This window comes from Pleurodeles waltl, chromosome 6, assembly GCF_031143425.1.
Source record: "Pleurodeles waltl isolate 20211129_DDA chromosome 6, aPleWal1.hap1.20221129, whole genome shotgun sequence".
Lineage (NCBI taxonomy): Eukaryota > Metazoa > Chordata > Amphibia > Caudata > Salamandridae > Pleurodeles > Pleurodeles waltl.
The window spans coordinates 1,707,324,736-1,707,349,990 of record NC_090445.1 but is presented as its reverse complement, the minus strand read 5'-3'; the positions used below and the strand labels follow the sequence as shown (position 1 = coordinate 1,707,349,990).

At 46.9% G+C, this 25,255-nt stretch overlaps 1 long non-coding RNA gene across 1 annotated transcript in view; it reads left to right on the top strand.

Annotated features, from left to right (window-relative positions):
* The first annotated feature begins 208 nt into the window (after positions 1 to 208).
* Positions 209 to 25,255, top strand: part of LOC138302209 (uncharacterized) — a 124,530-nt gene continuing 99,483 nt past the window's right edge. The window contains exon 1 of the long non-coding RNA XR_011205339.1: positions 209 to 407. This is a non-coding gene — a long non-coding RNA (uncharacterized lncRNA). The remainder of the gene's footprint in view (positions 408 to 25,255) is intronic.

The window sequence follows — 25,255 nt, the reverse complement described above, 5'->3', positions numbered from 1 at the left end:
TTCAACCGATTGCAGAGGGAGCCGCACGGCTTAGATCTCGCGTTCGTCGAGAAAAACATAAGCATTAAAATCTGACATTACGATAATTTTAACCGTCAGGCTACCCGTCACAACTGCTGACTAAACGCCCTCCCTCCCGCGAACTCGTCAGTTTTTCATAAACGGAAAACGGCTCAATCTCCGAGCTCCTCACACGGTCCGACCAAGACACCAGCGTACGCGGGACGCGTGACGCGGCGCGAGAACGGGCGGTACCACGGGAGGAGGGGGGAAAGGGGGCGACAAGACTGATTACTGTAGCTCGCCGGCACGTCGTTCCGAACAGGGGGGCGGCCAAGCGGAGAGCAATAGGTTATGTCACACAGCAGCTTAATCTCTAGGACATGGATCTCGGTAGACCGAGAGAGGTAAGAGGCTCTTTTGGAATTTCCCACCTCTGCCCGCGTCGTTGTTGGTTTCCTGACTGAGCGCGGGCCCAGCGTCCTTGTTACGTCGATGCGCACGTCACACGTTCTCGCGCTCCCGGCCCTTCTTTAGCCCCAGGGCCTCTCCCTGGCACGATGGCCCCGCTGTTTTCCCGCCCTTTCTAAACCCTCCCAGCTCCCTCTTCTCCCTGTACCGTGCAGATGACCCATAGCTTAGCCAACCTTTCCCAGCCGTCATTATGGCCTGTAACTGCTGCCCAGAAAAAGGCTTCCCCTGTTACCCTTGCCTTTGCAACCTTCACAGTGGTCCATGTTACCACAACCCTTTCAATACATATTCCCCAGGGGACTGGGACACCTGCCGGAACAGCACACGTGACACCTGCATCTTCCCCAATAGGAACTGCACGGTTACTTCAGCCACAGGGAACACAGGCGTCTGCATGTCTCCTTCCCCGCATGATTCTTGCCCCTACTTTGTCTGCACTAGAACTTGCTCACGGACAACCCGTTCATGTCTCATAGCCACCGAAGCTCAAGCCAGACGTGCCTCAGCGACACCTGTCACAAAGGTACACAACAGAACCACGCACACCCCAGTCAGGTACCCCTGGGAAGCAAAGGCCACAGTGACATTTCCCACCGAAAAACCTGGCCCAGTCACGTACACTAGTGGAGTACGCACCCCAGTCATGTACACCACAGAACTCTCTGTCAGGTCTGATGCAGAAGAAACACCATTGAAAACCAGCACTGAAGAAACCACCCCAGTCAAATCCACCAAAGTTTCAACTGCTTCTATAGTACTTGCTCCACCCAAAGACACAAAACAAACACCTGCCACATCTGATGCAGAAGAAAAGGCCTCAGTAAAACCTGCCACAGATAAATCCACCAAAGTCTCAACTGCCTCTATAAAACTAGCTCGAGCCAAACCTACCAAACGAACACCTACCCCAACTAAATCTGATGCAGAAGAGAGCTCAGTAAATCCTCCCAGAGTCAAATCCACCAAAGTCTCAACTGCCTTTATAAAACTAGTTCGACCCAAACCCACCAGACAAACACCTACCCCAGCTAAATCTGATGCAGAAGACGAAGGCTCAGTAAAACCTGCCCCAGTCAAATCCACCAAAGTCTCAACTGCCTTTATAAAACTAGCGCGACCCAAACCCACCAAACGATCACCTACCCCAGCCACATCAGATGAAGAAAAAAAGGCCCAAGTGAAGCCCGCTCCAGTAAAATCCACCAAAGTCTCAACTGCCTCTATAGTACTTGCTAAACCCAAGCACACCAAACAAACACCTACCCATACCACATCTGATGCAGAAGAAGTGGCCCCGGAGAAACCCGCTCAAGTAAAATCCACAAAAGTAACTACTGCCTCTATAGAACTCGCACCAGTCAAACCCAACAAACGGACACCTGACTCAGACAAGTCTGACGCAGAAGAAAAATTCCCAGTAAAACCTTCCAAAGTCAAACCTACCAAAGCCACAACTGCTTCTATAGTACTCGCCCCAGCCAAACCCCGCAAAAAGTCACCTGGTCGAGCAGCCTCTGCAGCTGGAAACAAAACTGTTTTAGCAGTTCCTGCCCCCAAAAAGAAAACAAAAAATCTGCTTTCAAGAAAAGTTAAAAAAATATAAAAGAGTAATCCTGCCACAATACTGCCCTTTCAAGTAACTGATCCAAGAATAGCACTCACCCCTTTTTAAACTACAACAGGTCTAACAATCTCTAGGAAATGTGCTGTAGGAATGCCAGCTGCAGGGTATCCAAAAATAAGCCATATTATTTCTTGATTGAACTGTTGCCCCTATGCTACACCCCCCATGCCCATTGTAGGGTACCTCATGCTTTCTTTATGTGGTTTACCTGCTTTTGTTTGTCTACACGGTGAAGAATACCCACTCTGCATGATTTAACCACAAATATCGGTTGTTTTGTCAGGTATGTATAAAGACTCCTTAACAGTTAATCGAGGAAAACATGCAAGCATCTTTTTACTATCTATTTAGGAATGTTGTGCCTACTCCTACCTCAAAGTACATGTACCCTTTGGGACACTTCTTAAAATCTTTGCCATTCATTGCTGGAATCTAATTCTGGTTTGTCTCCCCAAATATTTATTTCTCCAGGTACTGGCTGTCCGCACAATACAGTCTTCTCAGTGATTACACCTAACATTTTGCCTCATCCATTGTGTTCCCCTTTTCAATATTGTTAAGCATTAATTTCTATGTTTATTCTTAGCCCTCTAGAATTAGATCTGAGTTTAATGGGCATCTATTATGGGAGTAGGAATACCACCACGTATTACCTGGAGGAGGTACCCCCAGAATGGAGTCCGTTATAGCTGGCACACCTTATGCTCTGTGTGCTCACATTGGCTCCACACAAAAGATGGAAAGTGTACAAAGAATGTCAGCACCATTTGGCAACTAGCTTCACATCTTTGGAGACTATGCTGTACAATGACACTGTAAAGACTACCATTGGCTATGATATCTGAACTCTCAAGACATTTGGAAATAGCAGCAGCCATCTTTAATGTTGAGTATAAGTTTCACTGTGGTCCACTGCGCCCTTGCAGTGCTGCAGCTGGGATATTAATATCTGAAATCCTCATCAGAGCTCGCGGTATTGGTGTCCAGGCTTTGAACTTATAGAGAAGAGATACTCCAAACCTTCTTGCTCTGGGTCTTTCCCAGGAAAGAAAAGGCTGACGACCCTGCAGAGTGTCCACAAAGTCTGGACTGAGGCTATGCTTTTCTTGGAGAAAATAATGCAGGACAGCATACTGAAAACAAACTACATTTCCCAGCAGGCCATGAAGACTCCCTTAAGGCTTGATTTATTTGTTGGCGGAATGGGTACTCCATCGCAACAGTGACAGAGTACTCTTTCCACAACCCTGAAGGGTAGACTTCAAATGTAAAGATGTCAGAGCCTACTCCGTCTTTGCCACCTCTACAATCCTCTGACGGAGTAAGGGCTGTCGGAGGTTTGGTCATGTGTCCACCTGTCCTATTTAGTTTGGGTGGACACATGGCCAGTTTTCACTGCCCATCACCACCATGAAAAACGAGGTGCTAAGGGGCAGTGAAAACTTTGAAATGACCCGCACACCATGGGAGAATGCTCCCATAGCGAGGGGATCTATGTTCTTTTTTATTTTCAAAAATAAATTCTGCATTGGGATGTATTCCTCCGTAATGTTGACAAAGCCATCTGTCAAACTTACAATGCATTTCTAGGAGCTGCTGTGACAGTGATTCCTGGAAATGCTAGAGACGTCAGCAGGGGCAGCTGGCATCTCTAAATACCGCAGCCAGAGTACCCTCTCTATCATGGGAGTCAATTTCTCTGCCATGTTGACGGTGCTTACTCCATCTGCCAAAAATTAAATCACCCCTTAGGAGACATGACAACCATCTTAAATATTTGGGTATAACTTTCATCATAGCCCACTGTAGCTTCAATCTGGACCTTGCTACATGGATGTAGGATTTCCTTTGCAAAAGATCTGATGCTTCCTTGTATTGCATTAAAGGACATTGGAAATATAAAGAAGTATTTTTGGAAGTTGTGTTGTTAACGGAAAACAAACTTTGAACAGACTGGAGTTTCTTATAGTCTGTGGTTTGTTGTATTTTGCTTGAAGATTTTATGTAACAGAACAGGAAGCGCTATTAAGCCCAGACTATATTCTAACATTATGTACAAGTGTCAAAATATGATTTAGTAGAGTTCCAGTATGCTTTCAGTCCATATAGTTGAATTCAACTGCTCGTTTGTAATGTTTAATTTTAGCGGCAGGGAGGTCTGATTCAGTCACACCTGCCTTTTACCACATAAGCCATTTTGTTTGTGTCCTGCGAGGCCAACATTCGTATTCACCCATTTTTGTTCTCTGCCTCGGAGCTTCTTACCACTGTGCTTTTCCAGCCTCTTGAGGAGCCAGGATGTAATGTAAGTGAGCAGTGGGGTGTTGTGTTATTTCCTTGGGCTCAGCCATTGAGAAGGAAGTGGGACGTTGCTTCCAGTGTGCAAGCTGTGGCTTTGTGTTTCCCAGCTGCTATACATGGAAGGAAACAGAAGAGCTTGACAAAACCTTCTTCCTGATGGACAGTATATTTTCAATTCAATTATAAGCTAGTTTTGCTGATTCTGCTAATTTCCCGGTCAAGTGCTAGTCACCTCAGGTTGAGTCTCTGCACCATCCCAGGCTGAGTGTTATCATTAACGTCTACATGGAGTCAGTTGGTGCTGTACTTACTGATACCAGCATCAAGATGAAGCAGTATGTTGATGAGTACAACTCTACTTGAATGTCTCTCTGCTTCATGAAACAGCACTTCAATCACTCCTTGCACTTCATCCAGACCTTGATATTCAGCACCTTAAGAAACTCAACACAACAAAGATAGAATTCATGTTATTTGCCACAGATCAAGACACACAAATATTGAGACAAAAATATCGATGACAAAATTATTGACTACCTGTGCTTATAATTGTAAGTAAAAAATATCAGAACAAAAATATCTTTTACACTATCGCTAAAATAATACAGATATCGATTTTCATTATATATATAGGGGGTCATTATGACCCTGGCGGTCTTGAGACTGCCACAGTGGTGCTGGCAGTCGGACCAATGTGGCGGTCCGACAGCCACATTACAACTGTGGCGGTAGTGCCACTGTTGGACCATTAGTACAGCCAGTTTTCCTCCACTGGAGGGACTGGAAGTGCTGGCGGTCCTAATCCACCAGGGCAGCGCTACATGTAGTGCTGCCCTGGGGATTACAAGTCCCTTCTCCGCTGGCGGTTTCAGGGCGGAAGCATAGACATATAACTGCTGGCGGAGACAGGGTGCAGGGGGCTACAGGGGGGCTCCTGCACTGTCCATGCACTACAGCATTGCTGCTGGCTCTATTATGAGTCAGCGTCAATGTTGTAGTCTGTTTCCTCTGGGCCAGTGGGCGGAAACAACGTTTCTGTCCGCTGACCAGCAGGAAACTCTTAATGGGGCCTGCAGGAAGGTGGCCACACTGGCGGCAACCTGACCGTCGGGACTTCGTCAGACAGCCTTTTACGTCTGCCAAAGTCGTAATCTATCCCATAGTATTAAATAGTAAATCTAAAATATTTTAATATATGTTAATATTATGTAAAATAAATAATTGTAAATAATATTTTAAAATATATACATATATACTCATATAAAAACACACACACACAAATATATATATATTACTCACATATATCTCCACACAGGGTCCTCTTTGTGGACCACCGACAAGGCGGCACAGCACAGATCCATCAACAACAAAAATGATGATACAAGGTGATCATAATTTATTGAATGAACGTCGAAGTTCACAAAAAATGCAAAGCAACAATTAAATAATGTAACAGCGATGCATTTTGGCTACATGCCTTAAACTGGGCCTCAATAGACATAATTTATTGTTTAGTCCTTTCTCAACATCATTGGCCCCTGAGCAGTAGACCCACAACCTCCAACCATAGTTTCAGATAAATTTATCATCCATTTTCTCATTTTAGTTAACCCTTCATTCAAGCCCTACACATATTATCCAGTTGTTTAGTCCTTTCTCGTCCTTACTGGCCCTCCAGTGCTGGAGTTTCGAGTAGATCCATCATCTATTATACATAATTAAAATGCAACCTTGTGAGGGGATTACCTCATGTACATTACTCAATAATTTCAGGCATGTAGGCACTCTTATTACCTGTCATATCAGGATCTACATTTTTATCTGAAATGCCTAAATATATCTGGGATGCATAATTCATATATATATATATATTTCAACCTTGTGCTGCAATTTCGGCTATATTCATCATCTATTACCTAAGTTTCTGCCCCATAATTCCTGCATATAATAATTTCACATATGCTTACACTCTTACTTTCTGTTTATATATATACATATATGTAATGTAACACTATAAATACAAATATATATTTTAATTTATATACTTTTTTAATTGTGTTTTTAAATTACTACTATAAAAAGCATAAATATAGAAATATTTATATATATTTAAATGAAAGATAAAAAATATTACAACACAAGTACTAAACATTAAAAAAGTACCAAATTAATTAGATATAAAAAACGATATACTTGAAAAATTATTAAAAATATTACAAAAAAGAAAAATATCTATAAACAAAAAATATAAAATTAAACAAGCAAATTTCAATAATTTTAAAAATAAGTATTTAAATCAGAAAATAAAAGATACACTATTCCCACTCCAGTTTGTGCAACAGTAGGAAAAGCGCTGGACTTCGGAGGAGTTACATTTACTATTCCCACTCCCGTCTATGCAAAAGTAGAAAAAGTGTTGGACTTCCGAGGGATAATATTTACTATTAAACTTTGTGCCCACGCCCAAAATTGACTTATTTAAAACCCGAACAGAACTAGCGGGTTTGTTCCAAAAAATACGCTTGAAAACGTTCTTTTTGGGTAAACATTACGAGGCCTCAGAAAAAAACACTGGTCTACGCCCCAAGTCCACTTTCTGCCCAACCACGGGACAGATGCCCCCCGAGGTCCTGGCTTTTGAGAAATCAGTATCCCTAAAGGTCAACGCACTTACTGGGACCACCAAAAAAACATACCATAATATGAGTACGGCCGAACTTTCAGCTCTGAAAGGCCTAACATCTGACCCCATGATAATCATTAAACCAGCAGACAAAGGGGGAGCAACGGTAATTTCTCCACTTAAAATGTATAGAGATGAGTGCGAACGTCTGTTGGGTAATACCCACCATTATAAACGCTTATCTCGAGACCCCACACCTGATATTCAAGACGAAATTTCCTTTTTCGTGATGAAAGGCATGGAGAACGACTGGATTACTCGACATGAGGCAGACTTCCTGATACAGGCTAACCCTAGGATTCCCTATTTTTATATTCTCCCAAAAATGCATAAAGGGAAAATTCCCCCACCAGGGAGACCTATTGTATCCGGGATCGGATCGGTTCTAGAACCCCTGTCTCAATTTGTGGATTTCTTCCTTCAGCCATTGGTCAGAAGAATTCCTACTTACCTAAAAGATACGACGGATGTGTTAGTCTTATTAGACTCTGTGGCTTTTGACACAACTAGAGAACTGTTGATCACCCTGGATGTAGAATCCCTGTACACCAACATTCCCCAGGAGGCCACTCTGCAGGTCATTAGCGACCTTTTGGAAGCCAATAGAGGAGAGTCACGTACACCCCCTGATTTCATACTTGACCTGGCACATTTGGCTCTCACAAGGAACTATTTCAAGTTTGAGGATAACTTTTTCTTGCAAATACAGGGTACATCTATGGGTAGCACTTTCGCACCTAGCTTGGCATGTCTCTATGTTGATCACTTTGAGAGACAGGTAGTCAACCACGATGACAACCCGTTTTTCCAGCAGATTAAACTCTGGAAACGATATATAGATGATATTCTATTGGTCTGGACAGGAACTAGAGATGAGGCGATGAATTTTGTAAATTGGTTGAATACAGCTAACCCTTTCCTGAACTTCACCATGACCATAGGTGACAACCAACTAGCATTTCTTGACTTATCAATCTATGAAAGCAATGGGGCTCTAGCCACAGAGGTCTATTATAAACCCACAGATCGGAATAACCTGCTCCAATTCCAAAGCTTCCACCCAAGGTCCCTTAGGGAGAATCTCCCTGTTGGTCAATTTTTACGTCTGCGACGGAATTGTTCCACCCTCACAGACTACCGTAAACACGCTGAGAAATTGGCTAGTAAGCTGCAAACCAAGGATTATCCTACACATCTGGTGAAGAGAGCATACAAAAGAGCGGGGAATAATAATAGGGATCAACTACTACAACCACGCACTAGGACGTCTGACACTGAACAAATTGTGTGTGTGACTACTTTTAGCCCACTATCCAATAAGATTCAGAAAATCATCAAAGATGAGTGGAAAATCCTTATATCTGGGGGTTTACCTTTTCAGCAGCCACTACATGCGTTTAAAAGAGCCACAAACATACGGGACATGGTTGTCCACACAAGACCCAAAGAAAAAAACAATTCCCTAACGACACAAACCACACTATGGGGCCTCCCACCACCTAGAGGACACTACCCATGTGGCAACTGCAGTGTCTGTTGTTTCACTAAAAAATCAACCACAATAGACCTAGACCTTAAGACTCCATGGGCTCAAAGATCCCTAACCAACTGTAACAGCAAAAACGTGATCTATTTGATTAGATGCCCCTGTAACCTTAAATACGTGGGAATGACATCTAGAAAGGTCGCCACAAGAATCTGTGAACATAGGAGTACGATCCGTTGTAAACGAGAGGCTACTAAATTGACTAACCACTTCCTTCTGGAAAAACATTCTGCAGATGACTTAAACTGGACGGTCATTGAGCAACTACCTCCATCGTCCTCCAATATGACACAGAGACTGCTCCAGACCGAACAACGTTGGGTCTGGAGATTACACACGGACACCAATGGTCTTAATGATGAGATCCCCTGGTTCACACTCAATAAATGATTTCTCTTACTAATTTATGAGTCCTCCCTTCCGTCCGCTTCTGCCCTATCTTTTTCTCCCCCCCCCTCCTTTTTTTCTTTCTCCACCCCCTCCCCTGATCCTTCACAGGACTTTGCCCTGGGACCACTCTGTTCTTTTACCCCCTACTTTGTTTCTATCCCCCTCACTCCGTCAGCTTGCCATTTCTGCCTCCCCTTCCTTGAACTACATATCTATTTCTTTCCCTCTTCTTCGTTTCCCCCTCCCGATTTGCCCCTTTCATCTCCTGTTCTCTTCCCCAAAACCCTCCCCACTCTCTCTTTTTTTCTTTTCTCGGCTTTTTTATTTTTTTCCCCCCTCTTTCCCCCCCCCTTTTTCTACTGCCCCCCCCCGGTTGTCACCCCCTCCCTCCCTCCCTTTTCCTTTTCTTCCCGTTCTGTCTCTCCCCCCCCCCGGTTGCATTTCTTTAACCACACCCAACCCCCCCCCCTGTCCGTTTTGTTCCCTCTTCTCCCTCCTCCCTTTCTTTTGTCCCCTCTTTCCCCCCCCCCCACCTTTCTTTCCTTCGTCCTATCCTTCTTTTTTCTTTTTTGGCCCTTAGGGCCACGGGACCGCTGGGAACTACATTTCCCAGCGGCCACTGGAAACGCGAGGCTTCCGCTGGTGGTGCTCGGGCCGGAATCTTCCGGCTCGGGCTCCACCATTGCACTCGCCCGCATTCATGCCGGTGCCCCGGCTCAGCAGGGGCGCCCGCGGGTGCGGTAAAGCACATCGAGGCCAGCAACGTAAAGAGGCCCGCCCTTGCACTCGATCACATTCATGCCGGCGCCCCGGCTTTGCCGGTGCGCCCGCCATTACGGCAATCATATCGAGGCTAGCAACGCAACGAGGCCCGCGGCGGTGATTAACCTCAATTGAACTCCAATTAACGCGCAAACAGGGCGCACCTGAAATATCTTACAGCCATAAATAGACCGTTCTCCCTCAGCCACTTGTCTCAAGCGGTCCAAGGAGAGGACGAAATAGGCGCACGGCGAGCGTCCCCTTTGATGTAGTGAGTGGCATACCGGATCACAGGCAGCACAGATAAGCCCTTATTGCTTTTAATCTTACTTTTTATGTCTATTGTCTATAGCCACTTCGGTTTCTCTTAACCAGTATTTTTCTACCAGCAATAGTGGGTTCCTAATGGGAACTTGCTCCCCCCTAATGCTCCCTCTGTATCTATTCTGCCTACTTCTGTTCCTCTCCTCACTTCGTCTTTATGTTCATCTCTTTCCCTTAGTGTGTGACTATAAGGGGACACTCCCCCTCCTGGATACCAGAGGCTAGCAGCCTCTAAGAAAAGGGTAAGAACTATAATCCCCTGCAGTGATAGGACTGTCCACTTGTGTAGATATACCCACTCAGTCACTCCACGCATGTATTTTACCTTTTTGAACATATGTGTTTCGTGCATGAATGCATCCCCTTGACACATGTGTAATTGGTTGGTTTTGCAGTGCTGTGTGCCACCAGTGTGCTAATTATTTGTTTATCCCCCATAGGCCGCCTCAAGGTAATTCCTTGGGTAAGGTAGATCATTCATTTTTCATTTTTTCACTCTTTGATTTCCACATAGAGTATTTTCCTCCAACGTGAGACGTAGGGATCCTAGGCCCTGACGAATGCCCCGAGACCTTCATTGGCTCACTTCTGAGGGCCGAAACATGTTGGCTATTAATTAGTTAGGTGACCCTGTGAGTCCTTGTCCTCACAGAGGTGTCCCAACCCCCCTTTTTAACTACACCAGTCAGACACCACTATTAAATTTGTTGCTCTTCACAGGTGTCTGCTTAGGTGTTTTTAGTTTTTTCAGTAGATTAGCTGGATCCCGATCTTTCCAGAAACAAGTTTATTTACGCACTCCCTCCTGTTCCTTTAACAGTGAGGTTGAGTCCGCCCAGGTGGCACTGTCCTACCTGGGTGGGTCTAGGTGGTCAAATGATGAAGCATGACACTATATAGTGTGTGAGACCACCTAGTCCGTAAAAGGAAATCCCTTTCCCCCCCCCCCCGTTGTTCCTCTCCGTATATGTACTCGGCAGTTTCCAACTGACATTCCACTGACATTACCCTTCCAAATAGGAATACATACAACCCAGGGCTACGCTAATATCCGCGACGTCCTCTTTTAGAGAACCCCGTACTTTCGTGTGTATTTTAGATCTACATCTACACCTCAATGAGAGAACAGTGTTTTTCATGTGTGGTATATTACGGAATGGTCACGTGCATAGGTGCTTCATGTGGCTAGTAGGGCCTGCATTGTGCACATTTTTATTTATAGATGCTAGTTACTGCCAAAATGTCTGCCCACTGTAATCCAGGTCTTTCGTTGTGTAAGTAACCTCATACCGCTAACGGCTGACGTCACACCATAAGGCGGTGTTTACCGCCGTTCGCACCGTCATTGGTTAACATGGATGCCAATGGGGAATCCTGGCATATCATGATTGTCGCTAACGCAGACGGTGCACACCGCCGCGGAACGTGCACGATTTCGTCATCTATTATTCACTTGACTCCCTGATCTCGTGCGGACAGGTACTCCACTGTGTGTACTGCTGTGGCCTGACTCTGGCAATGGATGTGGCTCGTGTTGCAGGGGAAAGGGCCCCAGCCTTCACCCAGGAGGAACTGGAGAGGCTAGTGGACAGGGTCCTGCCCCTGTACGCAAAACTGTACGGGCGGCCAGAAGTACAGGTGAGTCTGGGTTTGGGGGGCACTGTTTGGGTGTAATTGATGGTGTTGAATCGACATATGTCTGCACCTCTGAGCCTGCATGGGCCGTGGTGCATGGCATGCTGCGTGCCTATGGCCTGTAAGTCTGAGAGTACTCTCCGTCACATAGTGGACAATTAGCCAGCTGTGCCTATCTTGCAAGCGCCTGATCTCTGTGTTCCATATCTGTGTCACCCTTTTAGGTCAGTGCCCACCAGAAGAGGGTACTTCGGCATGCCATCGCCAAGGAGGTGCGTACCCTGGGGTCAACAACTGGCAGAGCACCCACTGCAGAAAGAGGTGGGAGGACCTGTGGCGCGGGCGCGTAAGATCTGTGAAGCCTAGCTGGGGAAGTCCTCCCAACGTGGAAGGGGTGCCCGTCGGGCACTGACCCACCTCATCCGACGTATCCTGGTGGTGGCGTACTCAGACCTGGATGGGCACTTAAAGGCTGCACAGCAGTCACAAGGGGGTGAGTACTCATGTCACAAACTTCAGTCTGGAAGGATGTCTGTGTGTGCCTTAGGGTTCATGCTGCTTAGAAGCAGGGACTCTGACTGGTGTCCATGTACATTATGGTCCCCAAAGGGTGAAGGGGTGTCTTTGTCAGGTCTCCCACACGTCGCCTCCTTAGGTAGTCCAGGGGATGGGTGTAGAGCAGTATTCTGGTCAGTAGTCAGGGGCCTGGTGAAAGGGCTGCCTGTTGGGTGTGTCTTCTGGGTGTGTGTATGTCTGGCCACTATGTACCTCCATTCAGATATTTACAAGTGTCTCTCCTGTTTTGTCTCCCCATACCTGTTCTCTGGTGTTGGTTTGGTACAGCAGCAACATCTGGCGAGGTAGCTGAGGCAACGGCAAGTGGGGAAGCAGCGGCCCACAGATACTCGGAGGCAGGGACATCTGACACCCAGGGGACCAGTGGGTGGGAGGGCGAGGGGAGTTCCGCCGGGGAGGCAACTACCACTAGAGGTAGTGACTCTGAGACCTCCAACGATGGGGGCTCCCCGGCGGTGGCGGACCCTGGTGGCCACACCACTACAGTGACATCTTCCGCCACCCCCCATTCCATCACCGCCCTCCCTTCTGCTCCACACCGAGTTGCCCGTGCCCGCTCACCCAGAAAGGTGGGCGTCTCCTTCGCCCCAGGCACCTCCTCCGCTGCCCCAGTCAGACCTACTGCCCTTACAGAGGAGGTTATTGACCTCCTGAGAACCATCTCTGTAGGGCAGACAACCATTGTCAATGCCATCAAGGGGCTAGCATTAGAGGTGCAGCAGACAAATGCCTATCTGGATGGCATTCACAGTTCCGTGTCTGCCCTGCAGAGATCTTTTCAGGCTCTGGCCCCCTCTTGGACAGCAGCCAGTTTCCCTGGCCATTCCGTCCCCCCTCCAACCTCCTCTACTCCTTCCAGCACCCCACTCCCTTCACCCGTCCAAAGCACACATTCAGACACGCAGTCAAGCACATCAACACACAAGAAGCACACTTCTAAACACAAGCACCACACCTCCATCATAAGCATTCACACAGCCAACAGACACATGCACACACAACATCCACTTCCCCCAGTGTGCCCACCTCTTTCACCTCCCTGTCTGCCCCCTCTACATCCACACCCTCATGCACTGCACCTTCAGTCACTGTTGCTGCTCCTCTAACTGCACTCATCACAATAGCAGACATCCATACATGCACCACATACACCACACCTGAACTCACCACAACTACTGTAGTTGACACATGCAGCACACTCACCAGACTTGCAGACACCCACACAACATACATCCACACTAGCTGCCTGTCTTCTCCCACTGTGTCCAGCCCCCCTCCTCCAAAAACCCACAAACGCACCAAGACACCCACCCATCACACATCCACCACACCACAGCATACTGTCCAGTCACCTGCACCCACTACACACACCCCTACACCAGATACATCCACTGCCTCTGCCTCCACTCCCACGCCCTCATCCAGGACCACCCCAATTGCCCCGAAAAAACGTTTCCTCTCCCGCGCTGACCTCTTCCAACCCACTGGCCCACCCCGTCTTGTCCCTAAGCGTGCTCACCTCCTTGCCCCTTCCACTCCTTCCACTTCACAGCCCGCCCCTGTCCGCCCTTCCCATTCCTGTGCCCCTTCCCCAGAGAAAAAAAGGCCCGAGCAGAGCCTAGTCCATCTGGCTCCACCCGCTCAAAACATCCCCCACCTTCAAAGGACAAGCCCACACCCCCTCCACCTTCAAAACGAAAGTCCAAGGCCCACCCCTGTCGCAAATCCCCACCCCACAACCCCCTGCCCCTGTTCCGTGAGGTGCCTGGATGCCCCTTAGTTGCCCCATTAGGTGGAGTACTGTGCACTTTTGGGAGTCAGGTTGGGTCCGTTGTGGCCGATGGCACTTGTAGCCGTACGGACTGGCCATTGGCCCTGTTTGAAGTATTTGGCTCTGTGAGCTTTAATAAAATATTTCTGTGTGGCCTGTGTTTTGGCGGCACACTGTTGAACCCTGTGATTTCATTTAATTGTTTATGGGTGTGGGGCATTTGTATGTATTATGGTCAAGTTGTATTTGCCTTGTGTCGGGTAAGTACCGCTTGCTGTGGGATGTATGACTGGTGCTGCTGTGAAGGGTTTGGGGGGACGTTGCTGGGTGGGTATGTAACTGTGCCCTTTCCTCCCTTGTTTCGTAGGTTGCGGTACTTACCATCGTCGTCTTCGTCGACGATCTCTGTCGTGGAGCTATATGGCAAGGAGCAGGGCTGGCATGATATGCAGCTCTCTGTCCATGTCTGCTTTGGCGCGTTGTCAGGGCCTCTGGTGAGTGTTTCATTTGATTTGGGTAATTTCCGCCTGGCTTTGAGTGGCGGTGGTTCCCGCCCCGGAAGTGGCGGCGGACTGGTGGTTCTTTATTTGATGGGCGGGTTGGGCCTTTCAGTCGGCCTGTGGGCGGACTCTGCTGTTGTCGTCGGCACTCCTCTACTGGCGGTGGGGGGTTTTCTGGATGCCTGTGTTTCGTTCATTATTTGGCGGTCCGGACCGCTCTGCTGGCGGTTTTTACCGTCACCGGCTGCGGCGCGGTACGGACTGCCATGTTCATAATGAGGGCCTATGTGTATACGATTAAAAACAGTTAAATAGTCTATTTGATTATTAATCTTTTAAATTAATTATGAATTAAAATGTTATAGTTCCCACACTATACTACGACAAATGTAGCAGCTCACACTTAAATATTAACTAAAATAAATCAGTGTAGCAAAATTAACATATTTAATAATCAATTAAATATTTATTAATACATAAATAATTACTTGTTAATTATTACTTAACCCCTTCTGTGCCGCGGACGTAGTGGTTATGTCCTGCGGCACAGTGCTGCTGTGCCGAGGACGTAACCACTACGTCCTCGGCACACAGCCCAGAGGGAGCGCTCTCGCTCCCTCTGTGTGCTTCCCCCCACCCCCCCAAAGTCAGGGATGGAAGGGGAAGCCCTTCCCCTTCCACCCCCGACCCCCCCAACCCCCCCAACCCCCCCTGTGACGTCAGCGCGCGAGCGCGCGCTGATTAGTCACAGGGTCTCCCCCATCGCGCTGGAAGCAGAGCTTCCAGCGCGATTGAAAAAGAAATGCTTTTGCATTTCTCTTTCAATCACTGGGGGAGGCCCCGAGAGGCTTCAAAAGGGAAGGAAATGTATTTCCTTCCCTTTGAAGTCTCTCACAGGTTTCAAAAGCCGGATTGCTTGCAATGCGGCTTTTGACACCCCACTAGACACCAGGGATTTTTTTTTTTCTCAATGAAATTGGCAAAAGGGAGCGACCCCTTGGGCAAGGGTCGCTCCCAGGGGGGCATTTTTTTAGGAAGGCCTTTTCTGATTTTATGTCTATCTGCCCCCAAGGGGGCAGAAACCACTAGGCACCGGGGATTTGTTTTTTGGTGCCAATGTCACGCAGGGGAAGCGACCCCGTAGGCAAGGGTCGCTCCGAGGGGGGGGTGGGGGTTGGGGGGGGCAAATTTATTTTAGGCCATTTCTGCCCCCCCTAGGGGCAGATCGGCCTATTATTAGGCCGATCTGTCCCCAGGGGGGGCAGAAACCTCTAGGCGCCAGGGCAATTTTTTTTTTTTTTTTTTGTTTGTTTGTTTTTTTAGAGATGGGGAGCGACCCATCAGACAAGGGTCGCTCCCCTGGGGGGAAAACTGTATTTAGAGCATTTCTGCCCCCCCTTGGGGGCAGATTGGTCGATTTTACGTCAATCTGCCCCCAAGGGGTCATAAACCACTAGGCACCGGGGATTAGTTTTTTGGCGCCAATGTCACGCAGGGGGAGCAACCCCGTAGGCAAGGGTCGCTCCTGGTGGTGGGGTGGTGGTTGGGGGGGCAAATTAATTTTAGGCCATTTCTGCCCCCCCTGGGGGCAGATCGGCCTATTATTAGGTCGATCTGCCCCCAGGGGGGGCAGAAACCTCTTGTTGCCAGGGCACATTTTTTTTTTTTTTTTTTTTTTTTTTTTTTTTTTTTTAGAGATGGGGAGCGACCCATCAGACAAGGGTCGCTCCCCTGGGGGGCAAACTGTATTTAGAGCATTTCTGCCCCCCCTTGGGGGCAGATGGGTCGATTTTAGGTCAATCTGCCCGCAAGGGGGCAGAAACCACTAGGCACCGGGGATTTGTTTTTTGGCGCCAATGTCACGCAGGGGGAGCGACCCCGTAGGCAAGGGTCGCTCCTGGTGGGGGGGTGGGGGTTGGGGATGCAAATTTATTTTAGGCCATTTCTGCCCCCCCTGGGGGAAGATCGGCCTATTATTAGGCCGATCTGCCCCCAGGGGGGGCAGAAACCTGTAGGCGCCAGGGCACATTTTTTTTGTGTGTTTTTTTTTTAGAGATGGGGAGCGACCCATCAGACAAGGGTTGCTCCCCTGGGGGGCAAACTGTATTTAGAGCATTTCTGCCCCCCTTGGGGGCAGATTGGTCGATTTTATGTCAATCTGCCCCCAAGGGGGCAGAAACCACTAGGCACCGGGGATTTGTTTTTTGGCGCCAATGTCACGCAGGGGGAGCGACCCCGTAGGCAAGGGTCGCTCCCGGGGGGGGTGGAGGTTCGTGGGGCAAATTTATTTTAGGCCATTTCTGACCCCCCTGGGGGAAGATCGGCCTATTATTAGGCCGATCTGCCCCCAGGGGGGGCAGAAACCTGTAGGCGCCAGGACAAATTTTTTTTTTGTGTTTTTTTGTTTGTTTGTTTGTTTTTTTAGAGATGGGGAGCGACCCATCAGACAAGGGTCGCTCCCCTGGGGGGCAAAGTGTGTTTAGACCATTTCTGCCCCCCTTGGGGGCAGATTGGTCAATTTTAGGGCAATCTGCCCCCAAGGGGGCAGAAACCACTAGGCACCGGGGATTTGTTGTTTGACGCCAATGTCACGCAGGGGGAGCGACCCCGTAGGCAAGGGTCGCTCCTGGGCAGGGGGGGGTCAAATTTATTTTAGGGCATTCCCCCCCCCCCCCCTGGGGCCGGCTGAGCTAGAGGTCAAAATCCACAGGTAGGCACTTTGCAAAAAACACCTCTGTTTTTTGTGAAAAAATATGTTGTGTCCACGTTGTGTTTTGGGCCATTTCCTTTTGTGGGCGCTAGGCCTACCCACACAAGTGAGGTACCATTTTTATGGAGAGACTTAGGGGAACGCTGGGTGGAAGGAAATTTGTGGCTCCTCTCAGATTCCAGAACTTTCTGTCACCGAAATGAGAGGAAAAAGTGTTTTTGGGCCAAATTTTGATGTTTGCAAAGGATTCTCGGTAACAGAACCTGGTCAGAGCCCCGCAAATCACCCCATCTTGGATTCCCCTAGGTCTCTAGTTTTCAAAAATGCGCTGGTTTGCTAAGTTTCCCCAGGTGCCGGCTGAGCTAGAGGCCAAAATCCACAGGTAAGCACTGTTTTCCATGAAAAAATTTGATGTGTCCACGTTGTGTTTTGGTCCGTTTCCTGTCGCGAGCGCTAGGCCTACCCACACAAGTGAGGTATCATTTTTATCGGGAGATGTGGGGGAACGCTGGGTGGAAGGAAATTTGTGGCTCCTCTCAGATTCCAGAACTTTCTGCCACAGAAATGTGAGGAACATGTGTTTTTTTAGCCAAATTCTGAGGTTTGCAAAGGATTCTGGGTAACAGAACCTGGTCCGAGCCACACAAGTCACCCCATCTTGGATTCCCCTAGGTCTCTAGTTTTCAGAAATGCACAGGTTTGGTAGGTTTCCCTAGGTGGCGGCTGAGCTACAGGCCAAAATCTACAGGTAGGCACTTTGCAAAAAACACCTCTGTTTTCCTTCAAAAATTTGGCTGTGTCCACGTTGCGCTTTGGGGCGTTTCCTGTCGCGGGCGCTAGGCCTACCCACACAAGTGAGGTATCATTTTTATCGGGAGACGTAGGGGAACGCTGGGTGGAAGGAAATTCGTGGCTCCTCTCAGATTCCAGAACTTTCTGCCACAGAAATGTGAGGAACATGTGTTTTTTTAGCCAAATTTTGAGGTTTGCAAAGGATTCTGGGTAACAGAACCTGGTCCGAGCCACACAAGTCACCCCATCTTGGATTCCCCTAGGTCTCTAGTTTTCAGAAATGCACAGGTTTGGTAGGTTTCCCTAGGTGGCGGCTGAGCTACAGGCCAAAATCTACAGGTAGTCACTTTGCTAAAAACAGCTCTGTTTTCTGTGATGTGTCCACGTTGTGTTTTGGGGCATATCCTGTTGCGGGCGCTAGGCCTACCCACACAAGTGAGGTATCATTTTTATCGGGAGACGTGGGGGAACGCTGGGTGGAAGGAAATTCGTGGCTCCTCTCAGATTCCAGAACTTTCTGCCACAGAAATGTGAGGAACATGTGTTTTTTTAGCCAAATTTTGAGGTTTGCAAAGGATTCTGGGTAACAGAACCTGGTCCGAGCCACACAAGTCACCCCATCTTGGATTCCCCTAGGTCTCTAGTTTTCAGAAATGCACAGGTTTGGTAGGTTTCCCTATGTGGCGGCTGAGCTACAGGCCAAAATCTACAGGTAGGCACTTTGCAAAAAACACCTCTGTTTTCCTTCACCAATTTGACTGTGTCCACGTTGCGCTTTGGGGCATTTCCTGTCACAGGCGCTAGGCCTACCCACACAAGTGAGGTATCATTTTTATCGGGAGACGTGGGGAAACGCTGGGTGGAAAGAAATTCGTGGCTCCTCTCAGATTCCAGAACTTTCTGCCACAGAAATGTGAGGAACATGTGTTTTTTTTAGCCAAATTTTGAGGTTTGCAAAGGAATCTGGGTAACAGAACCTGGTCCGAGCCACACAAGTTACCCCATCTTGGATTCCCCTAGGTCTCTAGTTTTCAAAAATGCACAGGTTTGGTAGGTTTCCCTAGGTGGTGGCTGAGCTACAGGCCAAAATCTACAGGTAGGCACTTTGCAAAAAACACCTCTGTTTTCCTTCACCAATTTGGCTGTGTCCACGTTGCGCTTTGGGGCATTTCCTGTCACGGGCGCTAGGCCTACCCACACAAGTGAGGTATCATTTTTATCGGGAGACGTGGGGGAACGCTGGGTGGAAGGAAATTTGTGGCTCCTCTCAGATTCCAGAACTTTCTGCCACAGAAATGTGAGGAACATGTGTTTTTTTAGCCAAATTTTGAGGTTTGCAAAGGATTCTGGGTAACAGAACCTGGTCCGAGCCACACAAGTCACCCCATCTTGGATTCCCCTAGGTCTCTAGTTTTCAGAAATGCACAGGTTTGGTAGGTTTCCCTATGTGGCGGCTGAGCTACAGGCCAAAATCTACAGGTAGGCACTGTGCAAAAAACACCTCTGTTTTCCTTCACCAATTTGGCTGTGTCCACGTTGCGCTTTGGGGCATTTCCTGTCACGGGCGCTAGGCCTACCCACACAAGTGAGGTATCATTTTTATCGGGAGACGTGGGGGAACGCTGGGTGGAAGGAAATTTGTGGCTCCTCTCAGATTCCAGAACTTTCTGCCACAGAAATGTGAGGAACATGTGTTTTTTTAGCCAAATTTTGAGGTTTGCAAAGGATTCTGGGTAACAGAACCTGCTCCGAGCCACACAAGTCACCCTATCTTGGATTCCCCTAGGTCTCTAGTTTTCAGAAATGCACAGGTTTGGTAGGTTTCCCTATGTGGCGGCTGAGCTACAGGCCAAAATCTACAGGTAGGCACTTTGCAAAAAACACCTCTGTTTTCCTTCACCAATTTGACTGTGTCCACGTTGCGCTTTGGGGCATTTCCTGTCACAGGCGCTAGGCCTACCCACACAAGTGAGGTATCATTTTTATCGGGAGACGTGGGGAAACGCTGGGTGGAAAGAAATTCGTGGCTCCTCTCAGATTCCAGAACTTTCTGCCACAGAAATGTGAGGAACATGTGTTTTTTTTAGCCAAATTTTGAGGTTTGCAAAGGAATCTGGGTAACAGAACCTGGTCCGAGCCACACAAGTTACCCCATCTTGGATTCCCCTAGGTCTCTAGTTTTCAGAAATGCACAGGTTTGGTAGGTTTCCCTAGGTGGCGGCTGAGCTACAGGCCAAAATCTACAGGTAGGCACTTTGCAAAAAACACCTCTGTTTTCCTTCACCAATTTGGCTGTGTCCACGTTGCGCTTTGGGGCATTTCCTGTCACGGGCGCTAGGCCTACCCACACAAGTGAGGTATCATTTTTATCGGGAGACGTGGGGGAACGCTGGGTGGAAGGAAATTTGTGGCTCCTCTCAGATTCCAGAACTTTCTGCCACAGAAATGTGAGGAACATGTGTTTTTTTAGCCAAATTTTGAGGTTTGCAAAGGATTCTGGGTAACAGAACCTGGTCCGAGCCACACAAGTCACCCCATCTTGGATTCCCCTAGGTCTCTAGTTTTCAGAAATGCACAGGTTTGGTAGGTTTCCCTATGTGGCGGCTGAGCTACAGGCCAAAATCTACAGGTAGGCACTGTGCAAAAAACACCTCTGTTTTCCTTCACCAATTTGGCTGTGTCCACGTTGCGCTTTGGGGCATTTCCTGTCACGGGCGCTAGGCCTACCCACACAAGTGAGGTATCATTTTTATCGGGAGACGTGGGGGAACGCTGGGTGGAAGGAAATTTGTGGCTCCTCTCAGATTCCAGAACTTTCTGCCACAGAAATGTGAGGAACATGTGTTTTTTTAGCCAAATTTTGAGGTTTGCAAAGGATTCTGGGTAACAGAACCTGCTCCGAGCCACACAAGTCACCCTATCTTGGATTCCCCTAGGTCTTTAGTTTTCAGAAATGCACAGGTTTGGTAGGTTTCCCTATGTGGCGGCTGAGCTACAGGCCAAAATCTACAGGTAGGCACTTTGCAAAAAACACCTCTGTTTTCCTTCACCAATTTGGCTGTGTCCACGTTGCGCTTTGGGGCATTTCCTGTCACGGGCGCTAGGCCTACCCACACAAGTGAGGTATCATTTTTATCGGGAGACGTGGGGGAACGCTGGGTGGAAGGAAATTTGTGGCTCCTCTCAGATTCCAGAACTTTCTGCCACAGAAATGTGAGGAACATGTGTTTTTTTAGCCAAATGTTGAGGTTTGCAAAGGATTCTGGGTAACAGAACCTGGTCCGAGCCACACAAGTCACCCTATCTTGGATTCCCCTAGGTCTCTAGTTTTCAGAAATGCACAGGTTTGGTAGGTTTCCCTAGGTGGCGGCTGAGCTACAGGCCAAAATCTACAGGTAGGCACTTTGCAAAAAACACCTCTGTTTTCCTTCACCAATTTGGCTGTGTCCACGTTGCGCTTTGGGGCATTTCCTGTCACGGGCGCTATGCCTACCCACACAAGTGAGGTATCATTTTTATCGGGAGACGTGGGGGAACGCTGGGTGGAAGGAAATTCGTGGCTCCTCTCACATTCCAGAACTTTCTGCCACAGAAATGTGAGGAACATGTGTTTTTTTAGCCAAATTTTGAGGTTTGCAAAGGATTCTGGGTAACAGAACCTGGTCCGAGCCACACAAGTCACCCCATCTTGGATTCCCCTAGGTCTCTAGTTTTCAGAAATGCACAGGTTTGGTAGGTTTCCCTAGGTGGCGGCTGAGCTACAGGCCAAAATCTACAGGTAGGCACTTTGCAAAAAACACCTCTGTTTTCCTTCACCAATTTGGCTGTGTCCACGTTGCGCTTTGGGGCATTTCCTGTCACGGGCGCTAGGCCTACCCACACAAGTGAGGTATCATTTTTATCGGGAGATGTGGGGGAACGCTGGGTGGAAGGAAATTTGTGGCTCCTCTCAGATTCCAGAACTTTCTGCCACAGAAATGTGAGGAACATGTGTTTTTTTAGACAAATTTTGAGGTTTGCAAAGGATTCTGGGTAACAGAACCTGGTCCGAGCCACACAAGTCACCCTATCTTGGATTCCCCTAGGTCTCTAGTTTTCAGAAATGCACAGGTTTGGTAGGTTTCCCTAGGTGGCGGCTGAGCTACAGGCCAAAATCTACAGGTAGGCACTTTGCAAAAAACACCTCTGTTTTCCTTCACCAATTTGGCTGTGTCCACGTTGCGCTTTGGGGCATTTCCTGTCACGGGCGCTAGGCCTACCCACACAAGTGAGGTATCATTTTTATCGGGAGACGTGGGGGAACGCTGGGTGGAAGGAAATTTATGGCTCCTCCCTGATTCCAGAACTTTCTGCCACAGAAATGTGAGCAACATGTGTTTTTTTAGCCACATTTTGAGGTTTGCAAAGGATTCTGGGTAACCGAACCTGGTCCGAGCCACACAAGTCACCCCATCTTGGATTCCCCTAGGTCTCTAGTTTTCAGAAATGCACAGGTTTGGTAGGTTTCCCTAGGTGGCGGCTGAGCTACAGGCCAAAATCTGCAGGTAGGCACTTTGCAAAAAACACCTCTGTTTTCCTTCACAAATTTGGATGTGTCCACGTTGCGCTTTGGGGCGTTTTCTGTCGCCGGCGCTAGGCCTACCCACACAAGTGAGGTATCATTTTTATCGGGAGACGTGGTGAAACGCTGGGTGGAAGGAAATTTGTGGCTCCTCTCAGATTCCAGAACTTTCTGCCACAGAAATATGAGGAACATGTGTTTTTTTAGCCAAATTTTGAGGTTTGCAAAGGATTCTGGGTAACAGAACCTGGTCTGAGCCACACAAGCCACCCCATCTTGGATTCCCCTAGGTCTCTAGTTTTCAGAAATGCACAGGTTTGGTAGGTTTCCCTAGGTGGCGGCTGAGCTACAGGCCAAAATCTACAGGTAGTCACTTTGCTAAAAACAGCTCTGTTTTCTGTGATGTGTCCACGTTGTGTTTTGGGGCATATCCTGTCGCGGGCGCTAGGCCTACCCACACAAGTGAGGTATCATTTTTATCGGGAGACTTGGGGGAACATAGAATAGCAAAACAAGTGTTATTGCCCCTTGTCTTTCTCTACATTTTTCCCTTCCAAATGTAAGACAGTGTGTAAAAAAGACGTCTATTTGAGAAATGCCCTGTAATTCACATGCTAGTATGGGCACCCCGGAATTCAGAGATGTGCAAATAACCACTGCTTCTCAACACCTTATCTTGTGCCCATTTTGGAAATACAAAGGTTTTCTTGATAGCTATTTTTTACTCTTTGTATTTCAGCAAATGAATTGCTGTATACCCGGCATAGATTGAAAACCCACTGCAGGGTGCAGGTCATTTATTAGCTCTGGGTACCTAGAGTTCTTGATGAACCTATAAGCCCTATATATCCCCGCAACCAGAAGAGTCCAGCAGACGTAACGGTATATTGCTTTCGAAAATCTGACATTGCAGGTAAAAGTTACAGAGTAAAACGTAGAGAAAAATTGATGTTTTTTTCACCTCAATTTCAATATTTTTCTTTTTCAGTTGTTATTTTCTGTAGGAAACCCTTGTAGTATCTACACAAATTACCCCTTGCTGAATTCAGATTTTTGTCTACTTTTCAAAAATGTTGCGGTTTCTGGGATCCAGCGTTGGTTTCATGCCCATTTCTGTCACTGACTGGAAGGAGGCTGAAAGCACAAAAAATCGTAAAAATGGGGTATGTCCCCGTAAAATGCCAAAATTGTGTTGAAAAATTGGGTTTTCTGATTCAAGTCTGCCTGTTCCTGAAAGCTGGGAAGCTGGTGATTTTATCACCGCAAACCCTTTGTTGATGCCCTTTTCAGGGAAAAAACCACAAGCCTTCTTCTGCAGCCCATTTTTCCCATTTTTTTGAAAAAAACGAAATTTTCACTGTTTTTTGGCTAATTTCTTGGCCTCCTTCTGGGGAACCCACAAAGTCTGGGTACCTCTAGAATCCCTAGGATGTTGGAAAAAAAGGACGCAAATTTGGCGTGGGTAGCTTATGTGAACAAAAAGTTATGAGGGCCTAAGCGCGAACTGCTCCAAATAGCCAAAAAAAGGCTCGGCACAGGAGGGGGAAAAGGCCTGGCAGCGAAGGGGTTAAATAACTTCCCACTCTATGCAGTAGTAACACAACAGCTGCATTTAATACATAACTTAAAATTATAACTATTACACAGTTTATATTATTAATAATTACATAATTAATAAAAACCTTAATTAATAATTTATTAATTGTTACTTAATTAACTTCCCGCCCTATACTCCTACAAACCCAACAACCTGCACCTAAATATAACTTAAAAATATAATTATTACACAATTTACATAATTAACCATTAATTAATAAATTATTAGTCAATAATTAATTAACTTCCCACCCTATACCGATATAAATCCAACAACCCATACTTAATTTATAACTTAAAAAGTATAATAATTGCACAATTTACATAATTAATCATCAATAAAATAATGAATTATTAATTGTTAATTAATTATACTTAATTAACTTCTCACCCTGTAGTCCTTCAAACCTCACAACCTGCGACAACACTATAAATTACTATTAGCAATCAAATTATAAATTATAAATCACATTGAATAGCAAACTTTTAAAAAATATATTGTCTACAATTATACAAACAAAATTAACATATAGCATTAATATATGAACTAATACATAAAGATAACTAGAAAATTATATTTTTTACAACTTTATTATTGAAAATGATATTAACAACACAGATATTCTTGAAAACAATATTACTATCTAAAAAATCCATATTCTTGTCAACAATATTTCTGCATCACAATATTTTGTATCACAATATTTATTTTCCGATATTTCTGTATCTTGATATTTTGTCCCAGCACCTTGTGGTTCTTGGTACAACCGCATCCAGGACACCATCAAATGGGAAACTAATAAATGTAAAAAGAAAAAAAAACAAGGTAGCACGCCTTTTTTCATCTATGCACGCAGGATCTGGAACAACATTCTTATATCCATGAAGACGCCTCAACTCCAATTTAGGAAAGAGTTGAAGATTCACCTTTTTAAAGAACTATACATCACAATGCACTGACTGTCCACAAACAAATCAAATAGTCGAGCTACCGGTAAGAAAAAAGGGTA